This window comes from Adelges cooleyi, unplaced genomic scaffold (assembly GCF_023614345.1).
Source record: "Adelges cooleyi isolate 19-005CV unplaced genomic scaffold, UGA_ACOO_1.1 ACOO_flye_CR_arks_rails_tigmint_CR_PRNA_66, whole genome shotgun sequence".
Taxonomy (NCBI): domain Eukaryota; kingdom Metazoa; phylum Arthropoda; class Insecta; order Hemiptera; family Adelgidae; genus Adelges; species Adelges cooleyi.
In genome coordinates, this window is record NW_026096361.1 from 16,388 (window position 1) to 31,877 (window position 15,490).

The 15,490-nt window shown below is 31.1% G+C and overlaps 1 long non-coding RNA gene across 1 annotated transcript; it reads right to left on the reverse strand.

Moving 5' to 3' along the window:
* Positions 1-393: 393 nt before the first annotated feature.
* LOC126845060 (uncharacterized) lies at positions 394-1,736 on the reverse strand. The gene is made up of 3 exons (XR_007686673.1): positions 1,537-1,736; positions 822-951; positions 394-474 (listed from the first exon to the last, which is right to left on the reverse strand). It is a non-coding gene; the product is annotated as an uncharacterized LOC126845060 (long non-coding RNA).
* Positions 1,737-15,490: the final 13,754 nt, after the last annotated feature.

Below are 15,490 nucleotides of genomic sequence, written 5' to 3' on the forward strand. Positions count from 1 at the left end.
ACTCTAACAAAGTTTAGCAAAATATATATTGAGTAATAAAAAAGTTTGCATGACATGGTGTAACAATATAACCAATCGCTGTTTTGGGGATAGTAATGCGTATGAGGTTGACTTAAAATCAATGCCAAACGCTTTGAATAATGCGATTTTATTGTTACAAATATCTAGTTCTTAAGAAGCCATCAAAAATAGGGCAAGTCGGGTTAGATTTGCTTTCATGGTTTGAAAGTTTTAAGGATATGAACTCTACAAGACATCATTTTATTTGCGTCAACGCACTTTTATCAGAAAACGACTATATAAGTAATTGTAGCAAAACATTAAATAAAATCCCATAAGTTGCAGAGTTAATATATTGTACAATAATTTCTGTAATTTTTACATTAGATTGTTTATTCTTTTATTAACTATTGAGACATGTCAATGTATATTTATGATATCAGATCCTAGATTCTTCGTGTTGGTTTATGTAGTCTGGAAAAAGTACAAAAATTGTTAAAAATGGATATAATAGTTTGGTTTTTGGTTGTTCCTGGTAAAAACCGAATGTATATTTTACTAGCAACCTTTCTAATCATTTTCGCATTAAGGCAGAACTTGGTAACTTTTCTTTCTCATTCTGTGTTAAGGTAGTAAACAATTTGAACATGTTTTTACTGAGCGAGTTTATGGATAATAAGATTTAAGAAAACCTTATACATTTAGGAAGCCAGTAAAGATAGATTAGGTTAAGTTATTTAAAATGTTTGAAGGCTCATTCTTTGTTAATAGACGTGCTTGCTATGCTACATTCCTACTTAATATCAATACATTATACTTACATTACTGCTGTTTTCAAGATAATCACTGAACGATTTATCTTAATCGCGAAACAATATCATACCTATTTTTACATCACTTTGCCGCTCATAATAGGTGGTTTCTACAAGTTTCATTTTAATTTCGGACGTGCTTAAATATAATAATAATACATTTTAAGGTCCTTAAAAAATTTATAGTTTTGTAGTTTTCCATTTAAAAAAATTGTTTATTTATTATATTTTACAACATTGTTAAATTTAATTATATTCTAACACTTAGAAATTATATTGTTATTTGGCATGATAAGATAAGATGGATTGCACAGGAGAAGAACAAATTTGGAGGTGCAGCAAATATATCAAAAATCTTTTATAGAAGCACGCCTTATGAGTAATGAGCAAAGCCACGTAGGCCGAGTATGGAAGTCAGTGGGTATATCAAGAGTCATTCTAATTGAGTCATGGTACCAAAATAAATGAAGAAAAGCTTTAAATTAGCCTAAATACCAATGGTTTTATAAAGTTAAAGACGATTTAAACAATTGCAATCAATGTACCCAAATCCAATTATCTCGTTTACGACCTTCTAGTCTATATTCTTTAGCTATACTGTCTAATTCCTATTTTTTTCCAATCCACCGTTCGATAAGTATCTCGTCTACATCATTCTACTTCCTGGGACGTCCAATAAAATCTGCATTTATTTAATAGGATGTATTAATATTTTATATCTTACCGTCCAGAGCGGCTATGGCCATAAATGTCCGTTGGCTTGTTAGTATTTTTAAAATCCGTTTTGAAACCAGAAATCTCGAATTCCAAATTCTCTACGAAGCAACCCGAAGCCGCTATTTCGGCATATGCTGGCTGTTTTCCCGGAATCGGTTTTGAAAAATCTCTGTACAACTCCGAATTAGAGTCTCTGGCCTCCAGGTACGGCACTGGTACAGTAACTTCTCGACTAAATAAAAAAAAACAAAGTACAAATAACAACTATTTAGTTCATGGAGTGAATAGTTGGGAAAGTAAAAAAAATTAACAATAATTAAAGAATGAAATATTAATAATAATCAAAGACAGCGAGTGGTCATCGGTAAAGTTTTGGTATACGGCAACGATGCGGTCGTTGCACTCTCACACCCGGTGAGTCCAACGAGACATAATACACAAAGTATTTTGTATTTTAAGATTGAAATACAAAATACAAAGTACATGTAACTTAATGATTAATATATAATATAAAGACACACGTAACTTAAAAGACAAAAACAAATTGAAATACGTATTTTTAATACTTGTAATTTGTATGCTGCCCATCCTTGCTAGCCTCTCTGGCCTTCATTGCATCAAAATGCGTCAGAAGCCCCACGAAATCTCCGTGGACGTCCGTTTTTAGGGATTCGAAGTTCTTAACAAAACTGATGTCGTGTGGTACGCACTTGTCTTCGATGACACTGTCGAACAATTGAATCGCCTCATTGAGAACGCAGACAAGTTCGTTAAGGGCGTCAAAAAACGGTAGGTTATATTCGTTGGTAAACCTCGTTTTTATCACTTCAGTATAGGTTTTGTACTTGATATTTAAACCGAGCTTCTTCTCGATGAGTCCTGCCCATAAAATGTGGAGTTCCCTCTTTGGCGTACTATGGAATCGGTGGAATGCGAATATTTTTTCAACGCCTATTCCTAATTTAATGTCAAAGTCTAATATATTTTTGTCCCACTGTATCGAATGATACATTTCTTGAAATAGTTTATTTTCATACATTGATCGAACATCGAAATTCGAAGAATTTAGTTTCGCATGATTTATGGCCCAGTTGATGTTGGTTTTGTGCTCCCACAAATCCTGAAATATTAAGTAAGCGGTTATGTTTGCGTACCTCGCTAACGTGCATTGATAAGCTATTTTGATTGTACTGCGAATCGATTCCACTTCCGTCACAGTGCTTTTGTCAGCATTTCGCTTAAAATTGTCCACAGCCGCTTTAACGTTAACAGGGGTTTTAGTACCATTGACATGTTTGTAAATTATGTGTTGGTTCATAGCTGCGTTCCATTCGTCGACTTTGATCGTGCCGTTCAAAATTTGTTTTAGTTCATTCAAATTTAAATTGTCAAACTTAGACGATATGCAATAAACGCCTGAAAGACACAATAGAATCACACTAAAATGACTTAACATATTGCTATTGCTTAAGCGACGTTATATTTTTTCTACGGCTTAAGATACACTAAAACATTTTTGTCTTCAGAATATCCTTGAGGATTCAGTGTTAGCACAGTTGTTGGTTTATGTTTATTAATTGTTTGCCTATGTTTGTATTAATTTTGAAGAATTGAAAATCACAGTTTAATGTGTTTACCTTAAGTCTGTACTTTTTATTTGATACATATTTTCATAGCCGATCAAACTACAAAGTGATTCAAGTCAACAAAAGTCAACATTGGTAAAACTATAAAATATTGTTTTTGTAAAAACACATTAACAATATTTAAATTCTATTATAAAAATAGGTATTCGCTAAAATGTATGTTAATGTGGAGTACTACCGCGCAAACGAATAGTTGGTACATTCAAAATAAACAAACAACGCAGTTTCACCACGAATCGTTTGTTTAGCATCGAAGCCTGTGTTTCTGATGAAATCACATTCAGATTTAAAAACTTATGTGACCCAAATTCTTCTATTCTGATTTATGTTGTACTTAATTTGACTGTGCTAGCTTACATTGTACTTGCTTAGACTGTACTTGGTTTAAGCTGTGTTCAATTTTTTTTTAACTGTATCCCTGTAGTCTTGTATTATTATCAAATGACAATTCTACTAAAGTTTGGACTAAATTGAAATTTTGATTGAAAAAAGTTATAGAATTAAAGAATATGTAAATTGTTAAGGCATTTTGGACCGGAGGGTTTGAACATATTTAATTTTTGGTGTTATAAAGTACATATCAAGAAGTACGATTTCTGATCTATGGATCTGCGTCTTTGTAATACCGTTGCACTCAAAGCTCCGCACCAAAGCTAACAGTTTGAAATGGCTGAACACATTTATTTGTTTTTGAACTTATGCACTGGTTCTTTTTTTTTAAATATTTGGGTTTTTTAATGTACATTTATTGATCAATGCAATTAATGAAATATTAAGTAGTTAAAATACCTCAGGTCAATAAATCAAACGTAAGTTTTGTGTTTTTATATTAACACAATGACTTTAATACTTGCTATGAGCTTGGTAAACGTTATTAGGCCAGAGGTTAAAGTGGGGGGGGGGTGCAGGGGGACTCAGTCCTTCTACCTCTAATGGTGGTTAAAAAGCGTCCCCTTTAACAAATTATTCGTAAGGTACACCGTACCGCTCCAATTATAACCAAACATTAGTCAATATAATTAAGAATTCCGTTGAGATTAAATCTTGGTTTTTCTTTTTTTAACAATTGTTACTTTACTTTTATCAAATGTATTTAATACAAATTATGGACTATCTAATATCATAGGCGCAAATACAGGGGAGCTAGGGTGGGCTTAGCCCCCCCAATGCTAGACATAGCCCAACCAAAATAATTAGGTTATGCGTACAATTTTAGTGTACAAAAATACATTTACTTATATATATATATGTATTTTAAAAAAATGTCCAGCCCCCCGAGTTAAAAATTGAAATTGCACCTATGTCTAATATGTGTGTAAAAATAATTGATTTTATTAGTTATTGTAAATGGCTATACTGTGATAAATAGGTATTCGATTAGCCCATAAGTGATAACATATATATATATATATAGGTAAAGTATGAATGTGTGATTTTTTAAGCATGCTCACCCTACCATGCGTAGAATTTGAATTTTTTCTTGTACAATTTAAAGCACTAAAAACACTACATTTTTATGATGTATATAATTTTTGTCTGTGTGATTTTTTTAGTTTTCTTAAAAAACAACCACTACTTACAACTTAATATTATAAGAAAAAATATTCTCTTTTAAAATGTTAAATTTGTATAAAACACGAGTTACTATTAAAAATGTTGTATTATTTGTGGTTTAAATTTTTTATGAAATAAATTACAATTTTGAACATTATTCAGGGATAAAAGTGGGATGAGTATGTTACGCAATCACTGTTTCTATATTACATATACTATATGCATTAGACATTATACATACAATTATATATGGAACGCTTAAAACTATATGGAGACATTAGTTCCCCCTGTAATTTTTTCCCACTTTAAGCCCTGTATTAGGCTAACGAGAAAATCAACAACATGCAACATCGGAGTCTATTGTAAATTATTAGCGAAACGACGGAGTCTGTTAACGACATCTGTATCGCACGTGCGTATCAGTAGGATACCGTTTAATGTTCTAATATATTTATTATTCTATTATTTGCCTTCTAATATATTTATTATTCTATTATTAAAAGCAACGGAACTGCTGATACGAAGTGCGAAAAAACGGGGACTCAACATTAACGAGACTAAAACAAAATACATGCGAATCGGTAGGAACAAAGGTCAGATGCAAAATGCAGCTGGACGGAGGATATATGTTTGAGGAGGTAGATGATTTAAAAAACTGTAGGCACTAACTTAAGTAGCACAAACGACAACCACGAAGAAATAAAAAAACGCATTACATCGGGAAACAAATGTTTTTACGCCCTCTCGGGGTTATTGGGGTCGAAGCTACTGTCAAAAAAATCAAAAGAACGACTTAACATAGTACTAGCTAGACCAGTGATAATGTATAATGTGAGACATGGCCCACGACCCAAGGAGATGAGAATAGACTAGCTATCATGGAGAGGAAATTCCTTAGGAGGATTTACGGACCAAAAAGAAACGAAGAACATACGAAATTAGGTCTAACAGAGAACTTCAGGAATTATTCGGAAAACCAGACATAATAGCGGAAATACGCCACAAAAGACTGAGTTGGCTTGGACATGTGCTAAGGGCTAAGTCTATAGCAAATGATGTATTAAGCTGGATTCTTCAGGTAAGAAGGCCGATTGGAAGACCGAAACAGAGGTGGATGGACAAAAATAAAAAAGAACTAAATCAACTTGGAATAGACAATACTATTGAAGCAGCTCTGAACAGAGACAGATGGAAGGAGATTTGTTTTGCAGCGATGGGCCTTAATGGCCTTTAAAGCTGGAAGAAGAAAAAGAAGAAGATTATTTGCCTTGTTTAAAGTCGTACTCATTGAGATGTATGTATGTAAATATTTTTAAAATGCCTGAACCACGCCATTTGCAAGCTAACCGTACTCGATCAGCGTATCCCAAAATAAGAAGATCAAATGGTAGATCAGAATTAGGTTTAGCGACATTGATGTAAATCATAAAAGTTATTTTGGTCACTCAAATGGGATTTCTTTGAGCAGAGCTTCAATCCATTACCTCAGCGGTCTAAAGTTGAAAAACACAACTGTTTCCTTCACAAACATACCCTAACAAAGTTTAGCAAAATATATATTGAGTAGGTAATGAAAGAGTTGGCATGACATGGTGTAACAATATAACCAATCGCTATTTTGGGGATAGTAATGCATTTTAAAACGTCTTAAAATCAATGCTAAACGCTTTGAATAATTCGATTTTAATGATAAATATATCTAGTTCTTATGAAGCTAATAAAAATAGGGAAGGAAGTGTCTTCTAGGAGGGTCTAAAAACACATACAAAAAGTGATAAAAATGGATATGAGTTTGGTTTTTGGTTTTTCCTGGTAAAAACCAAATGTTTATTTTGTTAGTGACCGTTCTTATTATTTTTACATTATGACAGAATTTTTCTGTTCAATTATTCTTTCTTTTTTTGTCCGGCCTATCCATTTACAACAAGCTTATTGTGGGTCATCGGTGAACATATACAGGGTGGTTCGTGAGGATAAGATGCTCGTTTTTCTTAAAACAGTTGCTTAAAGAGTGGAGTGCAGTATTTTTTTGTACCTGTGAGCATTACTTTACCGCACTCCATCCTCGTCCTAAATTGTAATTTTAATAAATTGTGATTATTCAAAAGTGGTTAACTATCAGTCAAAATGTTAAGCCAATCATTCTTAATTAAAAAAAAAAATAGTAAATATGTATGTTCTCACTTCATGTTCAAAAGTTGATAGTTCTTTGAAAACACACAAAAAAAATGATAAAAATGTCAATGTATTGTCTGATATTGTGAAATAGCATAAAACTTAAATGTCCCCAACAAAAAAGAAAAATTACAAAATTGAAATTATTTCAATAGAAAACGAGTGTCTTATCCTTGACATAATCACCCTGTGTAAGAAACCTGCTCAAATTCAATAATAAGTTATTATACTATGTATTTTTATTTACAAAGTAATAGTAAAATGTGTTCCATAAAACGAGTATTATGTGATATAATCTGAAAGAGTGAACACGAAAATAAAGAAATGCATAAAGTATTTAAAACGTCATCGCGATAGTTCTGAAGTATAAATTGTATACTTATTAGTTATTACAGCTAATGTTGTTGTTGAGTATTTTAATTTGATTTTTATTAGGAAATGTTTATAACTAGGGTTTTAAGTTTGGTAATTATTATTATTTTAACATTTGGCAAGTACTAAGTAGACCAATCTGTCATTTGCTTGACCAATGGCTTGGTGTTTTTGGAAAACGATTCTAAAATTTGAACTATCAGATGCCTTAATTGCTTGCTATGGGCATGGCAGAGTTTAAAATTAACATGTTTTTATTTGAATAATTCCTACCTAACGACCAATAATAATTGATACAAGTGAGACTCCCCAATCTGGCGCTGAATGAAACTTAAATAACAAAGTATTACAATATGATGGATTTTTCTTATGTAGACTCCTTTAATTACCGAGCTAAAGGAATGGGTTCAGTCACAAGCATAGATTTTAATTGTGTCTATTTCATTAACCGTGAAACTTTCTTAGCTAAAATAGTGGTTAAAAAAACCAACCAACGACTACCGTGTGTTTATAGTTTGTTTTTCTAAAGTATTTGAATACATAAATTATAAACGTTTTGGTTTATTTTTCATAGCTGATATTAATATTATTCGGGTTCAAATATCGAACATTTTATTTTAGTTGGCACTTGGCAACAGGTTTTTTTATTTTTTGTGTTTTTCGACGCAATATCACTCCAAAAACGAGTAAGTATATATTTTTGTACTAGTACGCGAAAAACTGTTTTCTTTTAAAACGTATTCGGTTTTGGTTGTTTGTGTTTTTATATGTTTGACCTATTTTCTTGTTCGGCAGTACTGTGTATTTACACAAGTCATAGCGAATATCCATTTTGCACTTTTGTTTTTTACCACCGTTGAAGTATTTAGAATGATTTTATCTGTTCACATACACCCACCACCCCCAACCAAGACGTACAGGGTAACTACATAGCAGTTAGCGTTTTACATGCATAAGTATAAGCGTACAGCTAGCACTTTTAGTTTTAGCTAAAATCCCTTGTGGTTGTACAGAAGCCAACGATATTATAATGTAGGTATTATTTTTTTACACATTGTATTATTTTTTACAGTATTTTTCACAGTGAATGTCGCGTTGCAAACAAAATATTACGAAAAACACCAGTTGGTTACACACGACCTTTTAAGTTATGATTTTACAAAAACAAAATTAGACCCCTATAAATTTGTTATAAGTAAACCAAGGGGGGAATTGAGTGGGCTTTCCCCCCAACCTAAAATAACTCATCTAAAAATATTGAAAAAATCAAATGTCATTTGAAATTTAATTCATTACATTAATAGACTGAAAAAATTTTTAAGGTTTAACCCTTTCCATTCAAATTTGAGAAAATAGCTACAAAATAAGTACATATTTTTCATCTTAAAATTACGGCATGCTAAAACTTATTTATAAATAGTCGAATTAGTTCCAGATTTGTATGGTATATTTTTCTGATGAAGTACTATTGTCATATGATATGCACGACAGATACCTGTTAACTGTTGATTCACTACACATTGCAACCTAGAAACTTACAGCGGTTTAGTCTAAATTTCCACTTTTTTGGGGTGTTATAAAATAAAAACATCTACTCCTTCTGTGGAAAATTGTTACAATTATACAACTAATTCGACTATTTTAAAAACAGTTATAGAGCGCCGTGATTTTAAATTGTACACTTTGAAAAAATAGTACATTTACTCCAGTCGATACAATGTGTTTTCTCTTTTTTTGGATTACCCCGTTCTTTTCATTAAATTAATCAAAGTACCAACTAGATGAAATTTATGATTTATAGAGTTGTTATTGGAAGAAATTGGTCCAGTATTAAAAAAGTTACAGTGTATACAGATAAAAAAAAAAGCCCACATCAGAGTAAAACCAATACCTTGGCGGCTCTGCATTGAAGCTAAAAACGAAAGTTAGGCCAGAATTAAATTTAGCAACATTGATGTAAATCATAAAAGTTATTTTGGTCACTCAAATGGGATTTCTTTGAGCAGAGCTTCAATCCATTACCTCGGTGGTCTAAAGTTGAAAAACACAACTGCTTCCTTCACAAACATACCCTAACAAAGTTTAGCAAAATATATAATATTGAGTAATGAAAGAGTTGGCATGACATGGTGTAACGATATAACCAATCGCTATTTTGGGGATAGTAATGCATTTTAAAACGACTTAAAATCAATGCCAAACGCTTTGAATACAATGCGATTTTAATTATAAAAATATATAGTTCTTAGGAAACTAATAAAAATAGGACAAGTAGGGTTAGATTTGCTATCGTGGTTTTAAAGTTTAAAGGGTCTAAACTCTACAAGACATGATTCTATTTGTGCCTATGCTGTTTTAACAGACAACCATTGTACATTATAACCTGGTTATTTTCCAAAAAGATATTTAAAAAATAAATTCCCATAAGTTGCATAGTTAATTTATTGTAAAACAATTTCTGTAATTTTAACATTAGATTACAATATATTCGATTATTATTTGAAACATGTTTTTGATATCAGATCCTAGTTTCTACGTAATGGTCTTTGGAGTCTGAAAAAAGTACAAACACTATTAAAAATGGATACGAGTTTGGCTTAACGTTGTTCTTGATAAAAGCTATATTTATATTTTACTAACAACGTTTCTTATTAATTACGACAGAACATTTCTGTAGCTTAGTTTTATTGAACACTAAAATACACCAGATACAGTTCAATTGTTGCATAAACAGTATTATAGCCATCAATTGAATTTTAAAAGAGAGCAATGCCTACTACAAAATATAATAAGCGAGTTTATAGGTTAAAACAATTAAGAAATCTTAAACCTTTAAGAAGCCACTAAAGATAAACTAGGGTAGGCTAGGTGTATTTAAAAGGGTTTGTAGGGTCTAAACTCTACAAGTATAACGTTGTAATGTAATAGTGAAAACATTTCAAGAAAAATAAGTAATAGGGTGCTTACCTTGTTAATTTATTAGACACGTTTCTCTGAAGTCGTCTAGGAGGGTCTAAAAAAACATACGAAAAGTGATAAAAACGGATATGAGTTTGGTTTTCGGTTTTTTCTGGTAAATACGAAATGTATATTTTATTAGCGACATTTCTTATTATTTTCACATAACGGCAGAATTTTTCTATAGCTAACATAGAATTCGTAATTAAAAGAATGTTATATAAATCAAAATTAGAACTATAAAGGTTAGAATACCATAAAATACTCTTGACTTGCCCAAGGGACACTTTAAATTATGCATAAGCATTTAATCATTTTTTTTAATAAGCGTATTTATGGATAAAACGATTTAAGAAACCTAAAACATTTAAAAAGCCAGTTAAGATAGATTCGGGTATGTTAGGTTTGTTTAAATGCGTTTGAAAGGTCTAAACTCTTAAATACATGACGTTATCCAACTGTGTTGAGTTTATTTTGGAAAATCATTAAGAAAAACAAAAGATTGCAAAGGTAATTTATTGTACATTTTCTGTATACTCCATACTTCTGTGTATGAAGTATACATTATCATTCTTTGTTAATAGACGTGCTTGCTATGCTACATTCCTACTTAATATCAATACTTTATACTTACATGTCTGCTGTATTCAAGATAATCACTGAACGGTTTATCTTTATCACGAATCAATATCAGACCTATTTTTCCATCACCGTGTTGCGCATAATGGGTGGTTTCTACAAGTTTCATTTTAATTTCAGATGTGCTAAAATATAATAATAATATGATAGATCGTCTCTTACAATATATACAGTTTTGTAGTTTTCCATTTAAAAAAAATTGTTTATTTTACAATATTGAAAAACTGAATCATAGTCTAACATTGAAATAATATTATTATCAGAAAAATTGCCTATTTGGCATGATAAGATAAGATGGATTGTACAAGAGAAGAACAAATTTAGAGGTGCAGCAAATATATCAAAAATCTTTTATAGAAGCACACCTTATGAGTAATGAGCAAAGCCACGTAGGCCGAGTATGGAAGTCAGTGGGTATATCAAGAGTCATTCTAATTGGGTCATGGTACCAAAATAAATTAAGAAATGCTTCAAAGTAGCTTAAATACCAATGGTTTTATAAAATTAAAGACGATTTAAACAAATGCAATCAATGTTCTCCATTCCAATTATCTCGTTTATGTTCTTCTAGTCTATATTCTTTCGCTATACTGTCTAATTCCTATTTTTTTCCAATCCACCGTTCGATAAGTATCTCGTCTACATATTCTACTTCCTGGGACGTCCATTAAAATCTGCATTTATTTAATAGGATGTAATAATATTTTATATTTACCGTCCAGAGCGGCTATAGCCATAAATGTCCGTTGGCTTGTTAGTATTTTTAAAATCCGTTTTGAAACCAGAAATCTCGAATTCCAAATTCTCTACGAAGCAACCCGAAGCCGTTATTTCGGAATATGCTGGCTGTTTTCCCGGAATCGGTTTTGAAAAATCTCTGTACAACTCCCAATTAGAGTCTCTGTCTAGGTATGGCACTGGTACAGTAACTTCTCGACTAAATAAAAAACACAAAGTAAAAATTACAACTTTTCAGTTTATGTGGTGAATAGTTGGTAAAGTAAAAAAAATAACGATAATTAATTATTAATTAATTTTAATACTTGTAATTTAAATGCTGCCCATCCTTGCTGGCCTCTCTGGCCTTCATTGTATCAAAGTGCGTTAGAAGCCACATGAAATCTCCGGAGACGCCTGTCTTTAGAGACTCGAAATTCATTTCAAAACTGCTGTCGTGTGGTACGCACTTGTCTTTGATGAAACTGTCGAACAATTGAATCGCTTCATTGAGAACACAAACGAGTTCGTTGAGAGCGTCGACATACGGCATCTTATATTTGTTTGTAAACCTCGTTTTTATCACATCAGTATAGATTTTGTAATTGATTTTTAAACCGAGCTGCTTTTCGATAAATCCTGCCCAAAAGTTATGGAGTTCCCTTTTTGACTTACAAAAGAATTGGTGGGCAGGGAATATCTTATAGACGTCTATTTCTAGTTTAATGTTAAAGTCTAATATACTATTGTCACAATGTAACGTGCAATATATTTCTCGGAATGTTTCATTATTAAACACTGTGCGAATATCGAAATTCGAAGAATTTAGTTCCATATGATTTATGGCCCAGTTGATGTTGGTTTTGTGCTCCCACAGCTCTTGAAATATTAAGTAAGTGGTTATGCTTGCGTATCTCGCTAACATGCATTGATAAGCTGTTTTGATTGTACTGCGGATCGAATACAATTCCGTCACAGTGCTGTTGTCAGCGTTTTGCTTAAAATTTTCCACAGCCGCCTTAACGTTAACAGGGGTTTTAGTACCATTGACATGTTTGTAAATTTGTTGGTCCATAGCTGCGTTCCATTCGTCGACTTTGATTTTGCCGTTCAAAATTTGTTTTAGTCCATACAAATCTAAATTGTCAAACTTAGTCGATATGCAATAAACGCTTGAAAGACACAATAGAATCACGCAAAAATTACTATTCATATTGTTAATATTTTAGTGACGTTGAATACTTGCTACAGCTTAAGAAACACAATCGTTTTTGATGGTCGGATTCACCTGTAAGGTCTACAGAATATCTTTAAAAGGAAGAATGGTGTTAGCCCAGTTGTTCGTTTTTTAGTTGTTTAACTTTCTTTGTACGTGTTTTTGAAGAATTGACATTCACAGTATTAGTAGGTTTTTTTTAAGTCATCATTTTATATTTTTTGAAAATTTTTATAGCCGAGTAAACTACAAAGTGTCCAAGTACATACAAATTTTCTTAACATACTATCAATTACATATTGACTATTTTGAAAAATGTATAGAGCGCTCGAAGTTGAAAAATATGTGTATAAAAGTGTCCCACCATCTATAACGTTTTAAAATGTAACGAATAAAGTTTAACTTAATTAAAAAACGGCTATACCTAGTACTTGTATATAATAAATGAACACTTATACTCTATGTACAAATATTTAAAAAAATTGCTAGACTCTCAAACAGCGTGTGTTAACATCTAATATTCTACAAAAATACTTAAGAGTTTTAAAATTTTTAAATTTACAAAATGGTGGTTACACTTAATTATACTAACCTCTTATTATGTTGGCTTATCAAAGAGCCAAAAATTAGGTATCTATTTATAGAAAATTATATCATATTATGCTAAATTATATAGAATATATTTTTATGTACAGGGTGATCCACTTATCGTGAGCTACTCAATATCTCATAGGGTTAAATGAGAAATTACATTTTTTTTTTCATAATGTTTTTTATAATGTGATCTCAATTTTTTTGTTTTCACCCCCCCCCCCCCCAATTAAGTTGTTTTGATAGAAACTTTTGAAACTTAAACAATAACGTATATATTTTATTAAGTTGAAAATAATGTACTAAAAATGTTGACTGGTAGATAACCAGTTTGGGATACCTATTTTTTAAGTTATAAGAGCTTTAAAGTTAAGATGGTAGGGTAAGTTTGGGCAGATAAAAATAATACTATACTCCACCATTCCTGATGCTTGTTGGCTTTACCATGATGTGGATTTTTTTTTCTGTATACACCGTAACTTTTTTAATACTGGACCAATTCCTTCGAGTAGTAACTCTAAAAATCACAAATTTCATCAAGTGGGTACTGGTGGGAGGATGGGGTGAAAGTTGAATAAGTTTACTAAGAGAGTGCAATTATTTTTGTTTTTTAATAATCTACTGTTAGTTTGTGTAGTACTTCGTTTGGACTACATTGTTGGTATTATGAAAATAAATTATAAAAGTTGAATTTGTTATGACGGGTACTCGTAAAATGTGTATCGGTAACAACTTATTTTTCTTAAGCATTATTTGTTATATTATTTGTGTTTTGAAATTTCTATACTTTTTTTTTTTGCTCGGTACTACATGTACCTACAGATTAGCACTAGTGTTTTACTGTCATTTCTTTATTTGTATTAAACCACAGTATCTAAATAATATATTATTTTTCGTCTTTTAGTCAAAGTAATACTTGTTTGGCAATAGAATTTCTACTCGTTCGTTGATATTCAATACTTCACATCGACAAAAATCAAGGTGGCTATACGGACCGTAATGCTATAATATATCCATGATTCATTGTTTTTTCTAGGGAGCGTAGAGAATAATTTTTTTTTATTCGCTTTTAATGAACACTTACAATCTGTACAGTTTTTTTTTAATAAGTATTTTTAGGTTCGGTGCAAAGCGACGAGGGTATTGGTTTTGCTATGATGTGGGCTTTTTCTTTATCTGTATACTCTATAACTTCTTTAATACTAGACTATTTCCTTCGAGTAGCAACTCTATAAATCACAAATTTCATCTAGTTGGTACTTTGGAAGGGTGGGGGGGGGTGGGAAAGTGGAAAAAATTACTTCTTCACAGTTAAAATTTGAAAAAAACAATAAAAAACTATACGAGCTTTAAGTTAGAACTGGCTATAATATCGAGAAAAAGAGTCGGTAGAGTTGAAACTTATAAGGAATATTGATTTGGTATTTAAGTATGAAAGTGAGATGCAGTGTTTACAAATTATCATCAAAGCTTTTTTACAATAACTTGTAAAAGCTATTTTATTCTTCCCTCTAATCTCAATTATATTCACCACAATTGTTGCTATTTAAATACTTTACTTAAACACCATCGACATTTTAAAATTAATAGTATTTGCTTCGTTTGATTTTCAATGCACAAAAAGTTTCATTACAAATCTTAATTAAAATCGGTGATAATATTTATAATTTTAAACTATATTCATTATGTTTTTCCATAAGCATATTGAAACAGATAGAAAGTGCACTATCTTTTAACTAATCTGTAATACTGGAGTAATATACAGTGGGATCTTAGAGGTACCATTATTAAATTTTATTGACATATTTTTTTTACTTAATAACACTATAGTGAAAAGTTGCTCTAATTTAATCATTTTTAAATAACAAATTTAATTACTGTCATTTTAAAATTTTTCACACAAATAAAATTCACATTACACACAATGTAAATAATTGGTCACTATAACCTTAAGTAGCTTAAAAAGTATTTACCCAAAACTGGTTATCGACCAGTCAAAATTGTCAGTAAATTCTGCTTAACTTATTAAATTTAATGTATATGTTACAATTTAAGTTTTAACAGTTGATTAAGCTCTAGCAAATAGTAAAAAA